Source organism: Somniosus microcephalus, chromosome 12, assembly GCF_052327205.1.
Source record: "Somniosus microcephalus isolate GS21.2 chromosome 12, FLI_Smic_1.0, whole genome shotgun sequence".
NCBI lineage: Eukaryota > Metazoa > Chordata > Chondrichthyes > Squaliformes > Somniosidae > Somniosus > Somniosus microcephalus.
The window spans coordinates 184,581,807-184,599,086 of NC_140998.1; the positions used below are offsets into that span (position 1 = coordinate 184,581,807).

At 48.2% G+C, this 17,280-nt stretch overlaps 1 pseudogene; it reads left to right on the forward strand.

Moving 5' to 3' along the window:
* Positions 1–17,280, forward strand: part of LOC147109757 (guanylate-binding protein 7-like) — a 367,888-nt pseudogene that overhangs the window by 322,905 nt on the left and 27,703 nt on the right.

The following is a 17,280-nucleotide window of genomic DNA, read 5'->3' on the forward strand; positions in this document are numbered from 1 at the left end:
CATAGTCTGCTTTATTCAAGCTCAGCATGCTTGTTTGAGATCCAACCTTCTCACCCTCTAATTGAATATGGAACTCAACCATGTTATGGTCACTCATTCCAAGGGGATCCTTGACTAGGACATTTTTAATTAATCCTGTCTCATTACACAGGACCAAATCTAAGTTTGCTTGCCCCCTGGTCGGTTCAGTTACATACTGCTCAAGAAACCCATCCCTAATACACTCAATGAACTCATCTTCAAGGCTGCTCTGCCCAATTTGATTTGTCCAGTTAATATGATAGTTAAAATCCCCCATAATTATAACTGTTCGCTTATTACAAGCCTCAACTATTTCCTGATTAATGCTCCGTCCAACAGAGTTGCAACTGTTCGGAGGCCTATAGACTACATCCTTCTCCTCATCCTCCCCTTCTCCCAGTCCTCCACCCGCCTCCATCCTCCTCCTCACCCTCCCCTTCTCCCACTCCTCCACCCCTCCATCCTCCTCCTCATCCTCCCCTTCTCCCACTCCTCCGCCCGCCTCCATCCTCCTCCTCACCCTCCCCTTCTCCCACTCCTCCATCCCCCTCCCCTCCTTCTCCCCTCCTCCAACTCCTCCTCCCAGCTCCTGCGGTTAAAGGGAAATAGCCACCGCTCAATCGCTCCCATTGCAAGCTGCCAGCATTCGGTGTTTAAAGGGAATGGATGGCAATGTGCCTCCAGGAGTAACCCTGTGTGTGTTTTTGATGCCAGTATTTTCTCTCCCCCTCCCCACCCCACCCCGTGCCTCTCTCCTACGAGGAGAGAATGATAGAACTGGTCCGGCTCCCGACAGCAACGTTGCAGGAACTATCGGAGATCCATGATTGGTGTCAGTCCCAGGCCCTTCAACTCTTCATGAAACGATGCTTCCAGGACCAAGGGCAGATGTACCAGCAGGAACTCATGGTGAGTTAACTTGTATCGGTGTTGTGGTCACCGGCATCTCTTATGTCTACATCTTTCATAGAAAGACCCAACTGCCACTGGAAACTGTTTCTCCCTATCTACTCTATCAAAATCCTTCATGATTTTCAACACCTCTATCGTATCTCCTCTTAACCTTCTCTGCTCCAAGAAGAACAACCCCAGCTTCTCCAGCCTCTCCATGCAACTGAAGTCCCTCACCCGATACCATTCTGCTGAATCTCCTCTGCGCCCTCTCCAAGGCCTTGACATCCTACATAAGAACATAAGAACATAAGAAATAGGAGCAGGAGTAGGCCAATCGGCCCCTCGAGCCTGCTCCGCCATTCAATAAGATCATGGCTGATCTGATCCTAACCGCCAATCTACTATCACAGAACCATCTCCTGAATCTAACAGAATTAGACACACGAAATAGGAGCAGGATCAGGCTACATGGCCCCTGGGCCCGCTCCGCTACCCACAGGGCCATGTCCGATCCGAACCTATACTCATGTCCAAATTCGTGCCCGCTCCCCATAACCCTTAATTCCCTTTACTTCTAGGAAACTGTCTATTTCTGTTTTAAATTTATGTAATGATGTAGCTTCTACAGCTTCTTAGGGCAGCATATTCCATGGACCTACCACCCTCTGAGTGAAGTAGTTCCTCCTCATCTCAGTTTTGAAAGAGCAGCCCCTTATTCTAAGACTATGCCCCCTAGTTCTAGTTTCACCCATCATCGGGAACATCCTCCCCGCATCCATCCGATCCAACCCCTTCACAATCTTATATGTTTCAATAAGATCGCCTCTCATTCTTCTGAACTCCAATGTGTAGAGTCCCAATCAACTCAACCTCTCCTCATATGTCCATCCCCTCATCCCCGGGATTAACTGAGTGAACCTTAGAGTCATAGAGTCATAGAGTTTTACAGCACAGAAAGAGGCCCTTCGGCCCATCGTGTCTGCGCTGCCCATCCATCCCTGTCCAGTCTAATCCCTTCTTTGTACTGACTCGAGAGCAAGTATGTCTTTTCTTAAGTATGGACACCAAAACTGTACGCAGTATTCCAGGTGCGGTCGCACCAATACCTTGTACAACTAAAGCAATATCTCCCTATTTTTATATTCTATCCCCCTAGCAATGAAAGCCAACATTCCATTGGCCTTCTTAATCACTTGCTGCACCTGCATACTAACCTTTTGAGTTTCGTGCACCAGGACCCCCAGATCCCTTTGTACTTCAGTACTTTCCAGTTTCTTGCCATTAAGATAATAACTTGCTCTATGATTTTTCCTGCCAAAGTGCATAACCTCACACTTTCCAGTATTGTATTCCATCTGCCAAATCTCTGCCCACTTACTTAGCCTGTCTATGTCCCCTTGCAGGTTTTTTTATGTCCTCCTCACTCACTACTTTCCCTCCCATCTTAGTATCATCTGCAAACTTTGATATGTTACACTCGGTCCCCTCCTCCAAATCGTTAATATAGATTGTAAAGAGTTGGGGACCCAGCACTGACCCCTGCGGAACACCACTAGTTACTGATTGCCAGTCTGAGAATGAACCATTTATCCCAACTCTCTGCCTTCTGTTAGATAGCCAATCCTCTATCCATGCCAGAATATTACCCCCAATCCCGTGATTTTTTATCTTAAGCAATAATCTTTTGTGTGGCACCTTGTCAAATGCCTTTTAAAAGTCTAAATACACTACGTCCACTGGTTCCCCTTTATCCACCCTATATGTTACTTCCTCAAAGAACTCCAGCAAATTTGTCAAACATGACTTCCCCTTCATAAAACCATGCTGACTTTGTCCTATTAAATTATGATTATCCAAATGTCCTGTTACTGTCTCCTTAATAATGGACTCCAAAATTTTACCTACCACTGATGTTAGGCTAACCGGTCTATAGTTTCCAGCCTTCTGTCTACTGCCCTTTTTAAATAAGGGTGTTACATTAGCAGTTTTCCAGTCTGCCGGGACGTTTGCTGAGTCCAGGGAGTTTTGGAAAATTATTACCAATGCATCCACAATCCCTACCGCCACTTCCCTCAAGACCCTAGGATGTAAGCCATCAGGTCCAGGTGATTTATCCGCCTTGCGTCCCATTATTTTACCGAGTACCACTTCCTTAGTGATTTTGATCATGTTTAGCTCCTCCCCCCCTAAAGCCCCCTGTTTGTCCAGTGTTGGGTATTCTTAGTGTCTTCTACTGTAAAGACTGATACAAAATATTCATTCAGTGTTTTTGCCATCTCCATATTTCCCACGATTAATTTCCCAGTCTCATCCTCTAAGGGACCAACATTTACTTTAGCCACCATTTTTCTTTTTATATAACTATAAAAACTCTTACTATCTGTTTTTATATTTTTTGCTAATTTACTTTCATAATCTATCTTCCCTTTCTTAATCAATCTTTTTGTTATTTTTTGCTGTCTTTTAAAGTTTTCCCAATCCTCTATCCTCTCACTAGATTTGGCTACCTTATATGCCCTTGTTTTTAGTCGAATACTATCCTTAATTTCTTTACTTAGCCACGGATGGCTGTCTTTTCTTTTACACCCTTTTCTTCTCAGTGGAATATATATTTTTTGGAAGTTGTAAAATAATTCCTTAAATGTACACCACTTAATGTATCGTCTTACCCTTTAATCTATTTTCCCAATCCACTCTACTCAATTCCACTCTCATACCTTCATAGTCTTCTTTATTCAAGCTTAGCACGCCTGTTTGAGATCCAACCTTCTCACCCTCTAATTGAATATGGAATTCAACCATGTTATGGTCACTCATTCCAAGGGGATCCTTTACTAGGACATTTTTAATTAATCCTGTCTCGTTACACAGGAACAGTTCTAAGGTTGCTTGCCCCCTGGTCGGTTCAGTTACATACTGCTCAAGAAACCCATCCCTAATACACTCAATGAACTCGTCCTCAATGCAGCCCTGCCCAATTTGATTTGTCCAATTAATATGATAGTTAAAATCCCCCATAATTATAGATGTTCCCTTATTACAAGCCTCAACTATTTCCTGATTGATACTCCGTCCAACAGAGTTGCAACTGTTCGGAGGCCTATAGACTATGCCCACTGGTGTTTTTTTCCCCTTATTATTCCTTACCTCCACCCAAACTGTTTCATTATCCTGATCTTTTGACCCAATATCATTTCTCTGTATTACAGTGATTCCTTCCTTTATTAACATAGCCACCCCACCTCCCCTTCATTCCTGCCTGTCCTTCCTGATCGTTAAATAACCTGGTATGTTTAATTCCCAGGCATTGTCACCCTGCAGCCATGTTTCTGTAACGGCCACAAGATCATACCCATATGTAGTTATTTGTGCCATTAACTCGTCTATTTTGTTACGAATGCTATGTGCATTCAGATAGAGAACTTTCAAATATGTTTTGTGACACTTAGTTCCTGCTTTTGCCCTTTTTATTACTTTACCTTTTACTCCATACCTTCTGCCCCTTCCTGACACGCTCTGGTTTTTAATTTCCCCACTGCTACCTAAGTCTATGACCTTCTCTGTTGTCATTTTTATTATTTGCTCTCTAGGAACCTTCCCCCCACTAGTCAGTTTAAAGCCCTCTCTACAGCCCTAGTTATATGATCCGCCAGGACTCTAGTCCCAGCACTGGCCAAGTGAAGCCCGTCCCAATGGAACAGTTCCCTCCTGCCCCAGCACTGGTGCCAGTGTCCCAGGAAGCAAAACCCATTTCTCCCACACCAGTCTTTGAGCCACGCATTTAACTCTCTAATTTTATTTGTCCTAGCCAAATTCGCTCATGGCTCAGGTAATAATCCAGAGATTATTACCCTTGAGGTTCTGATTTTTAATTTGACCCCTAGCTGCTCATACTCCTTTAACAGAACTGGCTTCCTCGTCCTATCTACGTCATTTGTACCAACATGGACCATGACAACTGGATCCACCCCCTCCCACTGCAAGTTTCTTTCCAGCCCAGAGGAGATGTCCTTAACCCTGGCACCGGGTAGGCAACACAACCTTTGGGATTCTCGCTCTCGGCTGGAGAGAACTCTATCTATCCCCCTAATAATACTATCCCCTACCACTACAACATTTCTATTTACTCCCCCCTCTTGAATGGCCCCCTGTTCCATGGTGCTGTGGCCAGGTTGCTCATCCTCCCTGCAGTCCCTGCTCCTGTCCCCACAGGGAGTAAGAACCTTGAACATGTTGGACAAGAGCTAGGGCTGCGGCTCCTCCAGCTCTACCTCCTGGATCCCCGTACCTGCCTCACTCGTAGTCACACCGTCCTGTCCCTGACCATGGGCTACATCTGAATTAATTAACTTCATAGGTGTGACCACCTCCTGATACACATAGTCCAGGTACTTCTCCCCCTCCCTGATGTGTCGCAGTGTCTGAAGCTCAGACTCCAGCTCATCAACACGGAGCTGGAGTTCCTGTAGCAGCAGACACTTGTCACAGACGTAATCACCGTGAGCCTCAATGGGGTTCACCGGCTCCCACATCTCGCAACAGTAACACATCACCTGCTCCATTCTATGTAATTAATTAAATTTTTTATTGTTAGTTATGGACACCTTCTGCCCGATTTTAGATGCTAGTATCCCCTTTAATTAATTGGATTTAAATTAAATCAATCCCTCTAGTTACACCAGTTAAATGGTTTACCAACAGTCACTCTGCATCAGAAAGGCCTTATTAACTACAACCCACAGAGTTAAAGTTTGAAAAGAGCACCTAACACCCCACTTACCCTAACTCACACCCAAACTCACAGCACTCTTTGATGACTCGCACTAGGACTGATCTTTTTATACTGTTTGTTTGTTTACAGCCAAATGAGTCACCCCTGCTGATTGGTTAGAAAACTGGTTTCCACTGCCTGCTGTGCCAATTTACTCCTACTGCAGTGTAACCTTGTTTTACTCTTCTTAAACCAACAGTATCCCAAATATTTAACTTTTCCCCTTTACTTAAACTGCTTAAGTAATCTTATCAAGAATGATTTAAAGAGAAATAACAATTAAAGAACTCTCACACTTACCCAAACTCACAGCACTCTTTGATGACTCACACTAAAGTGTGGTGATAGGTTTTTGGTAAAATATATTCAGATATTGGAAAACCTTTTCTCTCCACAAGCCTTACTTCCTGTTACAATTTTTGATGAAGCATTTGTGACAAGATTCTCCATTGTAAATTCCTATGTCAACAGTTCCTAGTCAATGTTGATGTCAACTGTCACGATGTAGTGACGTGCTCTGGCCACTAGATGGTGCTGTGGAGCCAGCTGCTGAAGTCTTTCTCCTCACTCCGCCATCACCTTGTGCACCATTGACCAATGGGGAACTACACCAGCTGGGAATGTTTTATCTGTTCAATTCTTTTTTCTGAATGGCACAAGCCCCAGAGAGTGGCTAATTGTCCCTTTATCAGAAGAGGAATGGGCTGTTTGGGGTTTTATCAGGATTTTAGAGCATTACAATGACCTGCTCAAACGACACAGTCAACCTGAAATATTGGGACGCTTCTCCCAATCTGTCCGGCCACACAAGTGCTGCTGGAGTATGTGTGGAACATAGGAAGATAGGAACAGGAGGAGGCCGTTCAGCCCCTCGAGCATGTTCTGCCATTCAATTAGATCATGGCGGATCAGTACCTCAGTGCTGTTGTCCTGCCTTTCTTGATTAGATAGCGCTGCGATCCGCGTTAGCACCTTGTGTCCTTGTTGATCATAGAACGCCATGGCCAGAATATACTCCAGCATGTGTGAGAAGAACAGCCAAAAATCTGTGGACAAATCGACCGCCATCATCATGGAACTCGGAGCTACGATGGAGGATAAGATCAAGAATGGGTCTTATGCAAAGCCAGGAGGATACATGGAGTTTGAGAAGGACACGGAAACGCTGGTTGAGAGATACCGAGCCACACCGGGGAAAGGAGTCCAGGTATGGTTTGGAATGCCAAGAACATTGCTGGATTATTTGAGTTGGGATCCCTAAGCATTTGATGTTGACCGGGAGGAGCCTGGCCAAAGGTTGCCCGTATCCTAACTCGCACCAAGTCCAGTTCACCAATGTGCTCGCTGACCTACATTGGCTCCTGGGTCTGGCAACGCCTCAATTTAAAAATTCTCATCCTTGTGTTCAAATCCCTCCAGGGCCTCGCTCCCCTCCCTATCTCTGTAACCTCCTCCAGCTCCGCAACCCTCCGAGATCTCTGCGCTCCTCCACTTCTGGCCTGTTGAGCATCCCCGATTTTAATCACTCCACCATTGGCAGCCGTGCCTTCAGCTGCCTGGGCCCCGAGCTCTGGAGTTCCCTCCCTAAACCTCTCCGCCTCTCTCTCCTCCTTTAAGGCGCTCCTGAATACGACCACTTTTTCGAAACGTTTGGTCACCTGTCCTAATATCTCTGTATATGGCTCGGCATCAAATTCATGCGGCGGGTGTCTCCTGTCTGATGGCCTTTGACCTTTCCCGTCGGTTTCTCGCTCGAACACCTCCCGCTGTTGAAGGATAACAAGCTTTTCTAAAAACGCACGAACCCCATTCCCTCCGCAGGCTGAGCAAGTCCTTCAAGCCTTCCTGGAACGTAAGAAGCAACACTCGGAGACCCTTCGACAGGTCGATGCGACCCTGACGGCGAGAGACAAGGAGATCGCAGGTACGGTTCTCCAAGCTGCTGTGGAGCCGGCGGCCAATCAGCGCTGGCACCGGAGACGGGCCTAGAGTTCACACTGGGGTCAGCGGTCACACTGGGGTTGACGGTCCTTTCCTTCTCAGATTCAACCTTTTCAAATAGCTTTAGAATCTCACAACACAGGTTCAGGCCATTCAGGCCATCGGGCCTGTGCCTGCTCTTTGCAAGAGCTGTCCAGTTGGTCCGACTCCCCCTCCTCCTCCGCTCTTTCCCCATCGCCTTCTTTCTTTCATCCTTGTGGTCAAGTCAGAAATCCTGGTGTAGGTGAATGGCCCCCCTCCCCACCAGTGTAAAGTGACGCGGAATCTGAAACATGTCCACCTTTCCCCACCTCAGGATGTACTAAAGCTCTTCACAGACACTGAAATACGTTTTGGAGTGTAGGCACTGTTGTGGCGTAGGAAACGCGGCAGCCAAATTGCACACAGCAAGCTCCCACAAACAGCAATGAGATAATGAGCAGTGATGTTGGTCGCGGGATGAATATTGGCCCCAGGACACCAGGCAGAACACTCCTGCTCTTCTTCTAATAATGGCCATGGGACCTGAGAGGGCAGGCCTGGCCTCGGTTTAACGTCTCATTAGAAAGACGCTACCTCCGACAGTGCAGCACTCTCTCAGTACTGCCGGCGGGAGTGTCGGCCTTTGGAATTTGGGCTCAAGTCTCTGGAGTGGGACTTGAACGCAAGACCTACTGTCTTAGAGGCGAGAGTGCTGCCCACTGCAGTTGTACAGGGCCTTGGTGAGACCACTCCTTGAGTACTATGAGCAGTTTTGATTGCCTTTTCTGAGGAAGGATGTTCTTGCCATGAAGTGACTGCAGCGAAGATTCACCAGACTGATACCTGGGATGGCAGGAATGACGTAAGAAGAGAGATTGGGTCGATTAGGCTTATACTCGCTGGAGTTTAGAAGAATGAGAGGGGATCTCATTTGTTGTGTCCGTGTATAATAAGACACAGACTGCAGGAGAACGGTACAACAGGTGTTTACTCAACGTGGCTCACACTGGAACTGATCTGTACAGATTACTGCTCAGTGCTATATACAGGTGTGGTCACTGCCGGTACTGCAGTATACATGAGCTGTAAAAGATAGTTCCCCCCTTAAAGGTATATACATTACAATTCCAACCCTTTTAGATTAACAGTACCATAACACTCATTTAACAATTAAATATCAAACTAATTATAATTAGCAATTTTAACATGAAACATTAGCTGAAAATAGTCTATTTATATATTCAGGCCTAGAAATTCAGTTGCTTGCGCCACCAGTTTGCGCCCAAAGAGGCCACTCAGAGGCTTTAGCGCCTCTGGCCACAACCACCGCGATATTTAGCGGGGCGCTAATGGCGGCGTTAGCCTGTAGCGCTGCGCCGCCACCGATGATGTCATCGGTGTGTGCAGCGCCCCGCTACCGCCCCGAGCGCCATATTAGGTCGCGCCCGCCTCTTCCGCGCCGGCCGCAAATAGCGACCGGTACACAGGGGCCTACCTGTGGCGGTAGTGGGGCGAGTTAAGGTGGAGGTGCGGCCGGCCGCTTTTTCGGCGGCCGCCTGCACGCACCTCCGTCCCCGGCCTCCTAAACCCCCCCCCCCGCGGCATTGCCGGCTGTTTCCCGAGAGCCCGGCACTTCCCCTTGGTGCCGGGCTCATTTGCCGGCACTCGCGAGTGGGGATCGCGCTGTTGCAGGCACCTCCCCCTTAACAGTGGGAGGAAGGCCTGCAGTACCGCAGTGTGCCATGCCGCAGCGTGTGGCGCTGCGGCACTTTGCGCGCCGATATTCAGTTTCAGCGCCCCAAGCGGGGCGCCGAAAGCCTTGTTTCGCGGCCGGCTTCTACTTGGGGCACTGAAACTGAATATCCCGATGGCGCAAGTGGCTCCGCGCGCAGCGGTAATTCCGGCCCCCAGGCGAGCTGGGCGCCCCAAACTGAATTTTTAGCCCTCAGTCTTTGGGGAAGCTTCCTGATCCTTTCTGGATAGCGCCTTTCCCGAGTGTCTTGCTCTTGGTGCGGAGGCGATTCTGGCCCCCTGTCGTCGGTTGGTTCATCAGCTTCCGATGCTACTGTTTCTGGGGTAGATGCGACCTGTACGTCGGGTTCATCACCAGGTACGTATGGGCGAGGCATGGGGTTGACTTGTTCCTGCGACACTAGGGTCTGGTCAGCATGGCGTCTCACGATGCTCTCCCCAACGTCCACTGTGTACATTAGTGGGCCCTGCCGTGTGCATATCGTTCCTGGCTGCCATTTTTCTGTTCGGTAGTCGCAGGCCAAGACTGGTTGCCCTACATTGAAGCTCCTTGTTGGCTTCTCATGGATTTGCTGGAATTGCTTACTCTCAACATCTCTTCATACGTTTGGTCTGAGCAAATCCAGGCGAGATCTTAACCTTCAGTTAAAGAACATCATGGCTGGGGCCTGGTTGGTGACTGCATGTGTTGCATTCCGGTAGGCGAACAGGAAATTGTCCACCTTGTGCTGCAGCGGAATGTTGTCATTGTACATAGCCTTTATTGCCTTCTTAAAGGTTTGTACGAACCTCTCAGCCAATCCATTTGTGGCTGGATGATACGGGGCGGATGTGTAATGCCTTACCCCATTCTTTTTCAAGAACTTCCGGAACTCTTCGGACACAAACTGTGGTCCGTTGTCGGACAAATCTGTTCTGGCAAGCCATTCCTGGCAAAAATGGTCCGTAGGACTGCAATAGTTTTCTCCGTGGTGGTGGAGGACATTTTGATGACCTCAGGCCATTTCGAGTGCGCATCCATGGCTATTAAAAACATTGAGTCCATGAATGGACCAGCAAAATCAATATTCACCCGTTGCCATGGAGATGAGGGCCACTCCCATGGGTGTAGAGGGGCCTGTGGTGGTGCATTTTGGACTTTCTGGCATCCTGAGCAGCTCTTGGTCAGGTCCTCGATTCGTTAACCGATTCCCGGCCACCACACATAAGCCCTGGTTAGGCTTTTCATTTTTACCCCTCCCAGATGACCCTCATGAAGCTCATTGAGCACTCTATCCCTTAACTTGGGTGGAATTACCACTCGGGATCCACACATCAAGGTCCCCTGGCACACTGACAGCTGTTCTCTCCTTGTCGAGAATGCTGGCAACAGTGAGTCTCCATGTGCTGGCCATCCCTTCACCGTCAATTCATATACCTGAGACAGTGTCGGGTCATTTCGGGTTTCCTTTTCGATACAAGCGTTAGTTACCGGTAGGTATTCAACTATAGTCGAATGGAATATTTCGACAGGATCCACTGCTGGTGCTTCCTCCGCAGTAGGCAGTGGCAGGCGTGATAGCCCATCAGCATTTCCATATATTCAATCTCATAGTGGTGCGCCCCTAGAAAAAGTGACCATCTTTGTAGTCGTTGTGCAGTCATCACTGGAACGCCCTTCTTCGGATTAAAAATGGAGACAAGAGGCTGGTGATCAGTCAGCAAGGTGAATTTCTGCCCGTGCAGATAGTGATTGAACTTTTTCACTCCCCACACTAGGCTGAGGGCCTCCCTGTCAATCTGGGCGTAGTTACGCTCGGCTGAGGTTAGTGATCGTGACGCAAAGGCTATTGGCCTCTCTGAGCCGTCCGAGAATTTGTGCGACAGCACCGCTCCAATGCCATAGGTTGACGCATCACATGCCAACCGAATTGGTAATGCTGGGTTGTAATGGGCCAATACCTCTTTCGATGTGATTAGTGTTTTGCTCTTCTGGAAAGCTCGTCTACATTCGTCACTCCACTTCCATGGCACCCCAGTTTGCAGTAGGGTGTTCAGTGGGTGTAGCATTGTCGACAAATTTGGCAAGAACTTATGGTACTAGTTTACCAGCCCGAGGAACGACCTCAGTTGTGACACATTTTCCGGTGCTGGAGCCTTGACTACTGCCTCAATCTTCTCTGGGGACTTATGTAACCCCTCTTTATCGATAACGTGGCCACAATACGAGATCTGTTTTCTAAAAAACTCACATTTGGGGCGGTTAGCTTGGAGCCCATATTCCTGCAATCTAGTGAGCACCTACTCCAGGCTGGCAAGGTGATCACTGTCATTTTCGCCCGTGACCAGGATGTCGTCCAAATAACACTGGGTCCCTGGGAACTCTTGCAGGACTTGTTCCATTGCCCTCTGCCAAATAACCGGAGCTGATGCTACCCCGAATACCAGCCGGTTGTATTGGTAGAGACCTTTATGGGTGTTGATTGTGAGGTTTTTTTTGATGCTTCTTCTACCTCCATTTGCAGATATGCCTGGGCCAGATCAATCATAGTGAAGCATTTCCCTCCAGATAGTTGTAGTGTATGTACCCGTCTACCTTTAAGAGAACTATTGTATGTAACTGTCCACCTTTAAGAGAACTACTTTAGGTGTTGCACTACTTTGTTGGCTTCTGTATACTGTAATACCGACGGTGACCACACCGGTATATAAGTGCTGTGTCAGGAAGTATTGGGCAGATTCGCCCTGACCTTCGAATAGTAAAGTCCTGTTTTAAGTTACTCTTGGAGTCTGTGTATTAATTAACTAAACAACCCACAGACTTTACAGTGGCGACGAGTCCGATCGTACCCTGCGGCAACAATACTTCCGAAGCAGTTAACGAGCATCAAGAAGAGGCAACCGCCCTCATCATTCTGCTGGGAGAAAACTCGAGTCTGCAGAGCTGGAAAGGAGGAAGAATTCAGAGACAAAGACTTCCATCAGCAACAGGCACTGACTGTCCCTTCTGCCACGGTGAGGAGTGAGCCGATCAGCACGAGAAGCAAGGCGGCCACGGTGACTGTGAGTAAGGGAAAAGTAAAAAGAATAACCGGAGGATAAGGGCGGTGCACTCGACCATGGTCGAGGGGGAAAGGAGCCGGACAGAAGTCGGGCCCAGAGGCGCTGAGACTGGGGCAGCGTGGAGCAAGGAAGCCGCGGGACAGACAGGCCGGGGACGCAACGGCGTCGTGAGACAGCTAGACCGTGACCGGTGAAAAAGGCCGGGCAGCGACCGAAGCCACGAAGCGCTGTGACCGGGAGCATAGGCGCGGGAAGATATAAAAACTCAGCCGCAGCCGGGGAGGGAAGCACCGGACTGCGAGAGGGCTGGGAGGCGCGATTGGGAGCCGAGCGAGCGGGAGAGGCAGAGCCGACCAAGGGAGACTGAGCGAGAGCCAGTCCAGCGGCTGAAACTGTTCGCCGTCAACGGGGTGTACCCAGCGCCGGTTGCCCTGCCGAGAAAAGGGAAAGCACTGAAGCCGACGCGCAGGCTGTGAACCTGAAAGCCAGCGGCCGTCGCCCGTGGGGAAAGTGTACCCCTCCCGCCAGGGGAAGAAACGCGGGAAGCCGCCATTAGGTGGAGAAGAAGACAGAAGCGGGGAACCGCCATTGAAGTGGGCGGGGAGAGAAGATAAGCGCGGGAAACCGCCATTTTCGCGGGAACCGCCATCTTGGAAAAAAAAAAAAAATTTTTAAAGAAATAATTCGTGGTGTTATCAGGAAGAGAGGAAGATGCCTAAGCGTGGTAACATCAATGATTTTAATTCCGAGGTAGAAGACTGGGCCACGTATGTGTAACGCATTGAGATCTATTGTGAGGCCAATAAAATAGAAGAAGATGACAAAGCTATAACCTTGCTAAACTCGATGGGCGCGAAGACATACGAGCTCTTGAAGCATCTGCTAGCACCAGCTAAACCGGCGGATCAGACTTTCGATGATATTGTGACTGTTCTGAAGGATCACTTGAACCCCACACCGTTGATGTTGGCGGAACGATTCAAATTCTATGCGAGAACGCAAAGGGAAGACGAAAGCAACGCAGAATACTTGGTCGAACTGCGTAGACTAGCGAAACACTGCCAGTTTGGAGGGAATCTGACAGAGGCGTTGCGAGACAAATTCGTGTGCGGAATGTCGAAGGAAGAAACACAAAAACGACTGCTCGAAGAGAACGATCTTACACTTGAGAAGGCTGTCCTTATTGCTGCATCGAACGAAGCCGCAGCGAAAGGAACGGCGGAAATGCAGCTAAAGGCAGCGGCACTCAGGGTGCAGCAAATTACTTCAGGTACAACGAAATGCTATCATTGTGGGAAGACAACACACGACCAGAACCAATGCTGGTTTAAAAACCAGGAATGTAGGAAATGTGGCAAGCTCGGTCACATAGCTAAGGTATGCCGGTCAGGAAAGAAGACCAACAATAATGAGTCACCACAAAAGAGGTACAGGAAGGTACATGAGGTGACTAGGAAGAGTCCGGAAGAACAGAATTCGGACTCACACTCCAACTGCAAGGAACTGGATAGTCTGAGAATTCACAATGTGAGTAATGAAGCTGACCGACAAGCTATCTGGATCACACTACAGATTGCAAAAGTCCAAGTGAAAATGGAAGTGGACACCGGATCGGCGTTGACAGTCATGAATAAGCATGATTATAAAAAGTTATTCAAGCATATTCCCCTACGGGATACGGAACTAGTATTGAAGACATACACGGGGCACAAAGTATACCCCATTGGAAAGATAGAAGTCAAGGTGAGATACAAGGACAAAGAGCACCAAAGGATGGACCTGTATGTGTTGCCTGAGGGAGGTCCACCACTTCTGGGATGGGAGTGGATCAGGAAAATAAAGATAGACTGGCATTCACTAAACACCATGACGGTAGATTCCGGAAAGGAAGATGTCAAACCTGAACGGTTGTCCAGAATATTAGACGAAGCTAAAGAGGTATTCCAGCAAGGACTGGGAACACTGCGAGGAATTAAAGCAAAGGTTAAGATTGCAGAACATGCAAGCCCAAAATTTTTCAAAGCCAGATCGGTACCTTACGCAGTACGACCTGCTGTGGAGGCAGAACTGGAAGAACTTGAACGATCAGGGGTACTGTCAAAAGTGGACTGGAGTGAGTGGGCCACGCCCATTGTTCCCGTCATGAAGTCTTCACCAAGTAACAAGCCAGGGGGACCGGGGAAGGTCCGCATCTGCGGAGACTTCAAGATCACAGTAAATCCGGTGCTTCACACGGTACAATACCCGCTTCCGCGGATTGAAGATATCTTTGCTTCGTTGGCTGGAGGGAAACACTTCACCAAGATAGACCTGGCACAGGCATACTTACAAATGGAAGTCGAGGAAGAGTCGTGTCAGTACCTCACCATCAACACACACAGAGGCTTGTATCGTTATAATAGACTGGTTTTTGGGGTAGCTTCGGCTCCAGCAATTTGGCAGAGGGCCATGGAGCAGGTATTACAAGGAATTCCAAGCATGCAGTGTTACTTAGACGATATCCTGATTACGGGAGAAGACGAGGAAGAACACCTCACAAATTTGAAACTGGTGCTCACTAGGTTGAAGGAATATGGCCTTCGAGTTAATCGCAAGAAATGTGAGTTCTTCCAAAAACGGATCTCGTACTGCGGTCATGTCATTGACCGAGAGGGGCTGCACAAGTCACCTGTCAAGATAGAAGCTGTCGTGAAGGCCCCCGCTCCGGAAAACGTATCACAGTTAAGATCATTCTTGGGGTTGATTAATTATTATCACAAGTTTCTGCCGAATCTATCCACGGTGCTGCATCCGCTGAATGCTCTGTTGCGGAAAGAAGTACCATGGAAGTGGAGTGAGGAATGTAAAAAGGCCTTTCGCAGAAGCAAGGCGTTGATTACCTCTGAAGAAGTGTTGGCTCATTTCAACCCAACGTTACCTCTTCGTCTAGCTTGTGATGCTTCCCCCTATGGAATTGGAGCAGTACTTTCACACAAGTTACCAAATGGCTCGGAAAGGCCAGTGGCATTCGCGTCCCGATCATTGACCTCCGCGGAGCGAAATTATGCTCAAATAGATAGGGAGGCCCTCAGCCTTGTGTGGGGTGTAAAGAAATTCAATCATTATCTGCAGGGCAAGAAGTTCACATTACTGACAGACCACCAGCCGTTGGTGTCCATATTCAACCCTAACAAGGCCGTTTCCACCATGACAGCGCAAAGGTTACAGAGGTGGTCCGTGTTACTTGGGGCACACCAATATGACATCGAATACAAAAGGTCCAAACAGCATGGAAATGCTGATGGGTTATCGCGCTTGCCATTGCCGATAGTAGAAGAAGTGACTACAGTGGACCCGGTAGAGATGTTCCACTCATCCATAGTGGAATGTCTACCAGTAACAAATTCGATGATCGAAAACGAAACAAGAAATGACCCGACTCTCTCAGGAGTCTATGATTTAACGGTGGAGGGATGGCCAGCACAGGGCGAACCAACGCTGCCAGCATTTTCGCAGAGAAAAGAACAGCTGTCAGTGTGTCGAGGAACCCTGATGTGTGGATCTAGAGTGGTGATTCCACCCAAACTTCAACAGAAGGTGTTAAAGGAGCTGCACGAGGGACATCTGGGTGGAGTGAAAATGAAGAACCTAGCAAGAGCGTTTGTGTGGTGGCCAGGCATTGATGGCGACATCGAAGAAATCACTAAGAGCTGTCTAGGATGCCAGAAGGTCCAAAACGCGCCACCACAGGCTCCTCTGCATCCATGGGAGTGGCCCTCATCTCCTTGGCAAAGGGTACACATCGACTTTGCTGGTCCATTTATGGACTCAATGTTTCTAATAGCGGTGGATGCACACTCCAAGTGGCCGGAGGTAATAAAGATGTCCACCACCACCACGGAAAAAACCATCACAGTGTTAAGGACCATGTTTGCTAGGAATGGGCTGCCGGAACAGATCTGTTCTGATAATGGACCGCAATTTGTGTCCGAAGAATTCAAGAAATTCTTAAAGAGCAATGGGGTTAAGCACTACACGTCAGCCCCATACCATCCCGCCTCCAATGGATTGGCTGAAAGGTTTGTCCAGACCTTCAAGAAGGCCATAAAGGCCATGGGTAATGAAGCCATTAACTTACAACATAAGGTGGATAGCTTCTTGTTGGCGTACAGGAATGCAACACATGCGGTCACAAATCAAACTCCCGCCATGATGTTTTTTAATAGACGACTAAGATGCCGGCTGGATTTGCTTAAGCCAAACGTCAGAAGGGACGTAGAGAACCGGCAATTCCAGGGCATGAATGAAAGGCCAACTAGATCTTTTCAGATAGGTCAACAAGTTTTGGCCCGGGACTACCGTACCGAGAAATGGCAGCCTGGAACTATCGGAAAAAGGCTAGGGCCATTGATGTATACGGTGGACATTGGGGACAGTATAATAAGGCGCCATGTTGACCAGATCATAGGGTCAGCCACAAATGGCCAACCTACTCCACCACCTTACGCGGTTAATGTTGAGACAGAGATACCCAGAACACCTACCTCCGATCTGGTAATACTGGAATCAGATGAACCTGACACTGTCCTTCAAGCCGAATCGACCTTGCCAGAAGCACCTACTACCCCGCCGGAAGTTACGACACCACCGAGGCGTTATCCGGACAGAGTCCGGAAACCTCCAGAGAGACTGAATCTGTGAACTGTCTTGCATAAAGTTGTATATATGTTATAATGTATGTTTAATGGGGAATCAGTATGTTGTAAGCTAAAAAGGGAGGATTGTAGTGTATGTACCCGTCTACCTTTAAGAGAACTATTGTATGTAACCGTCCACCTTTAAGAGAACTACTTTAGGTG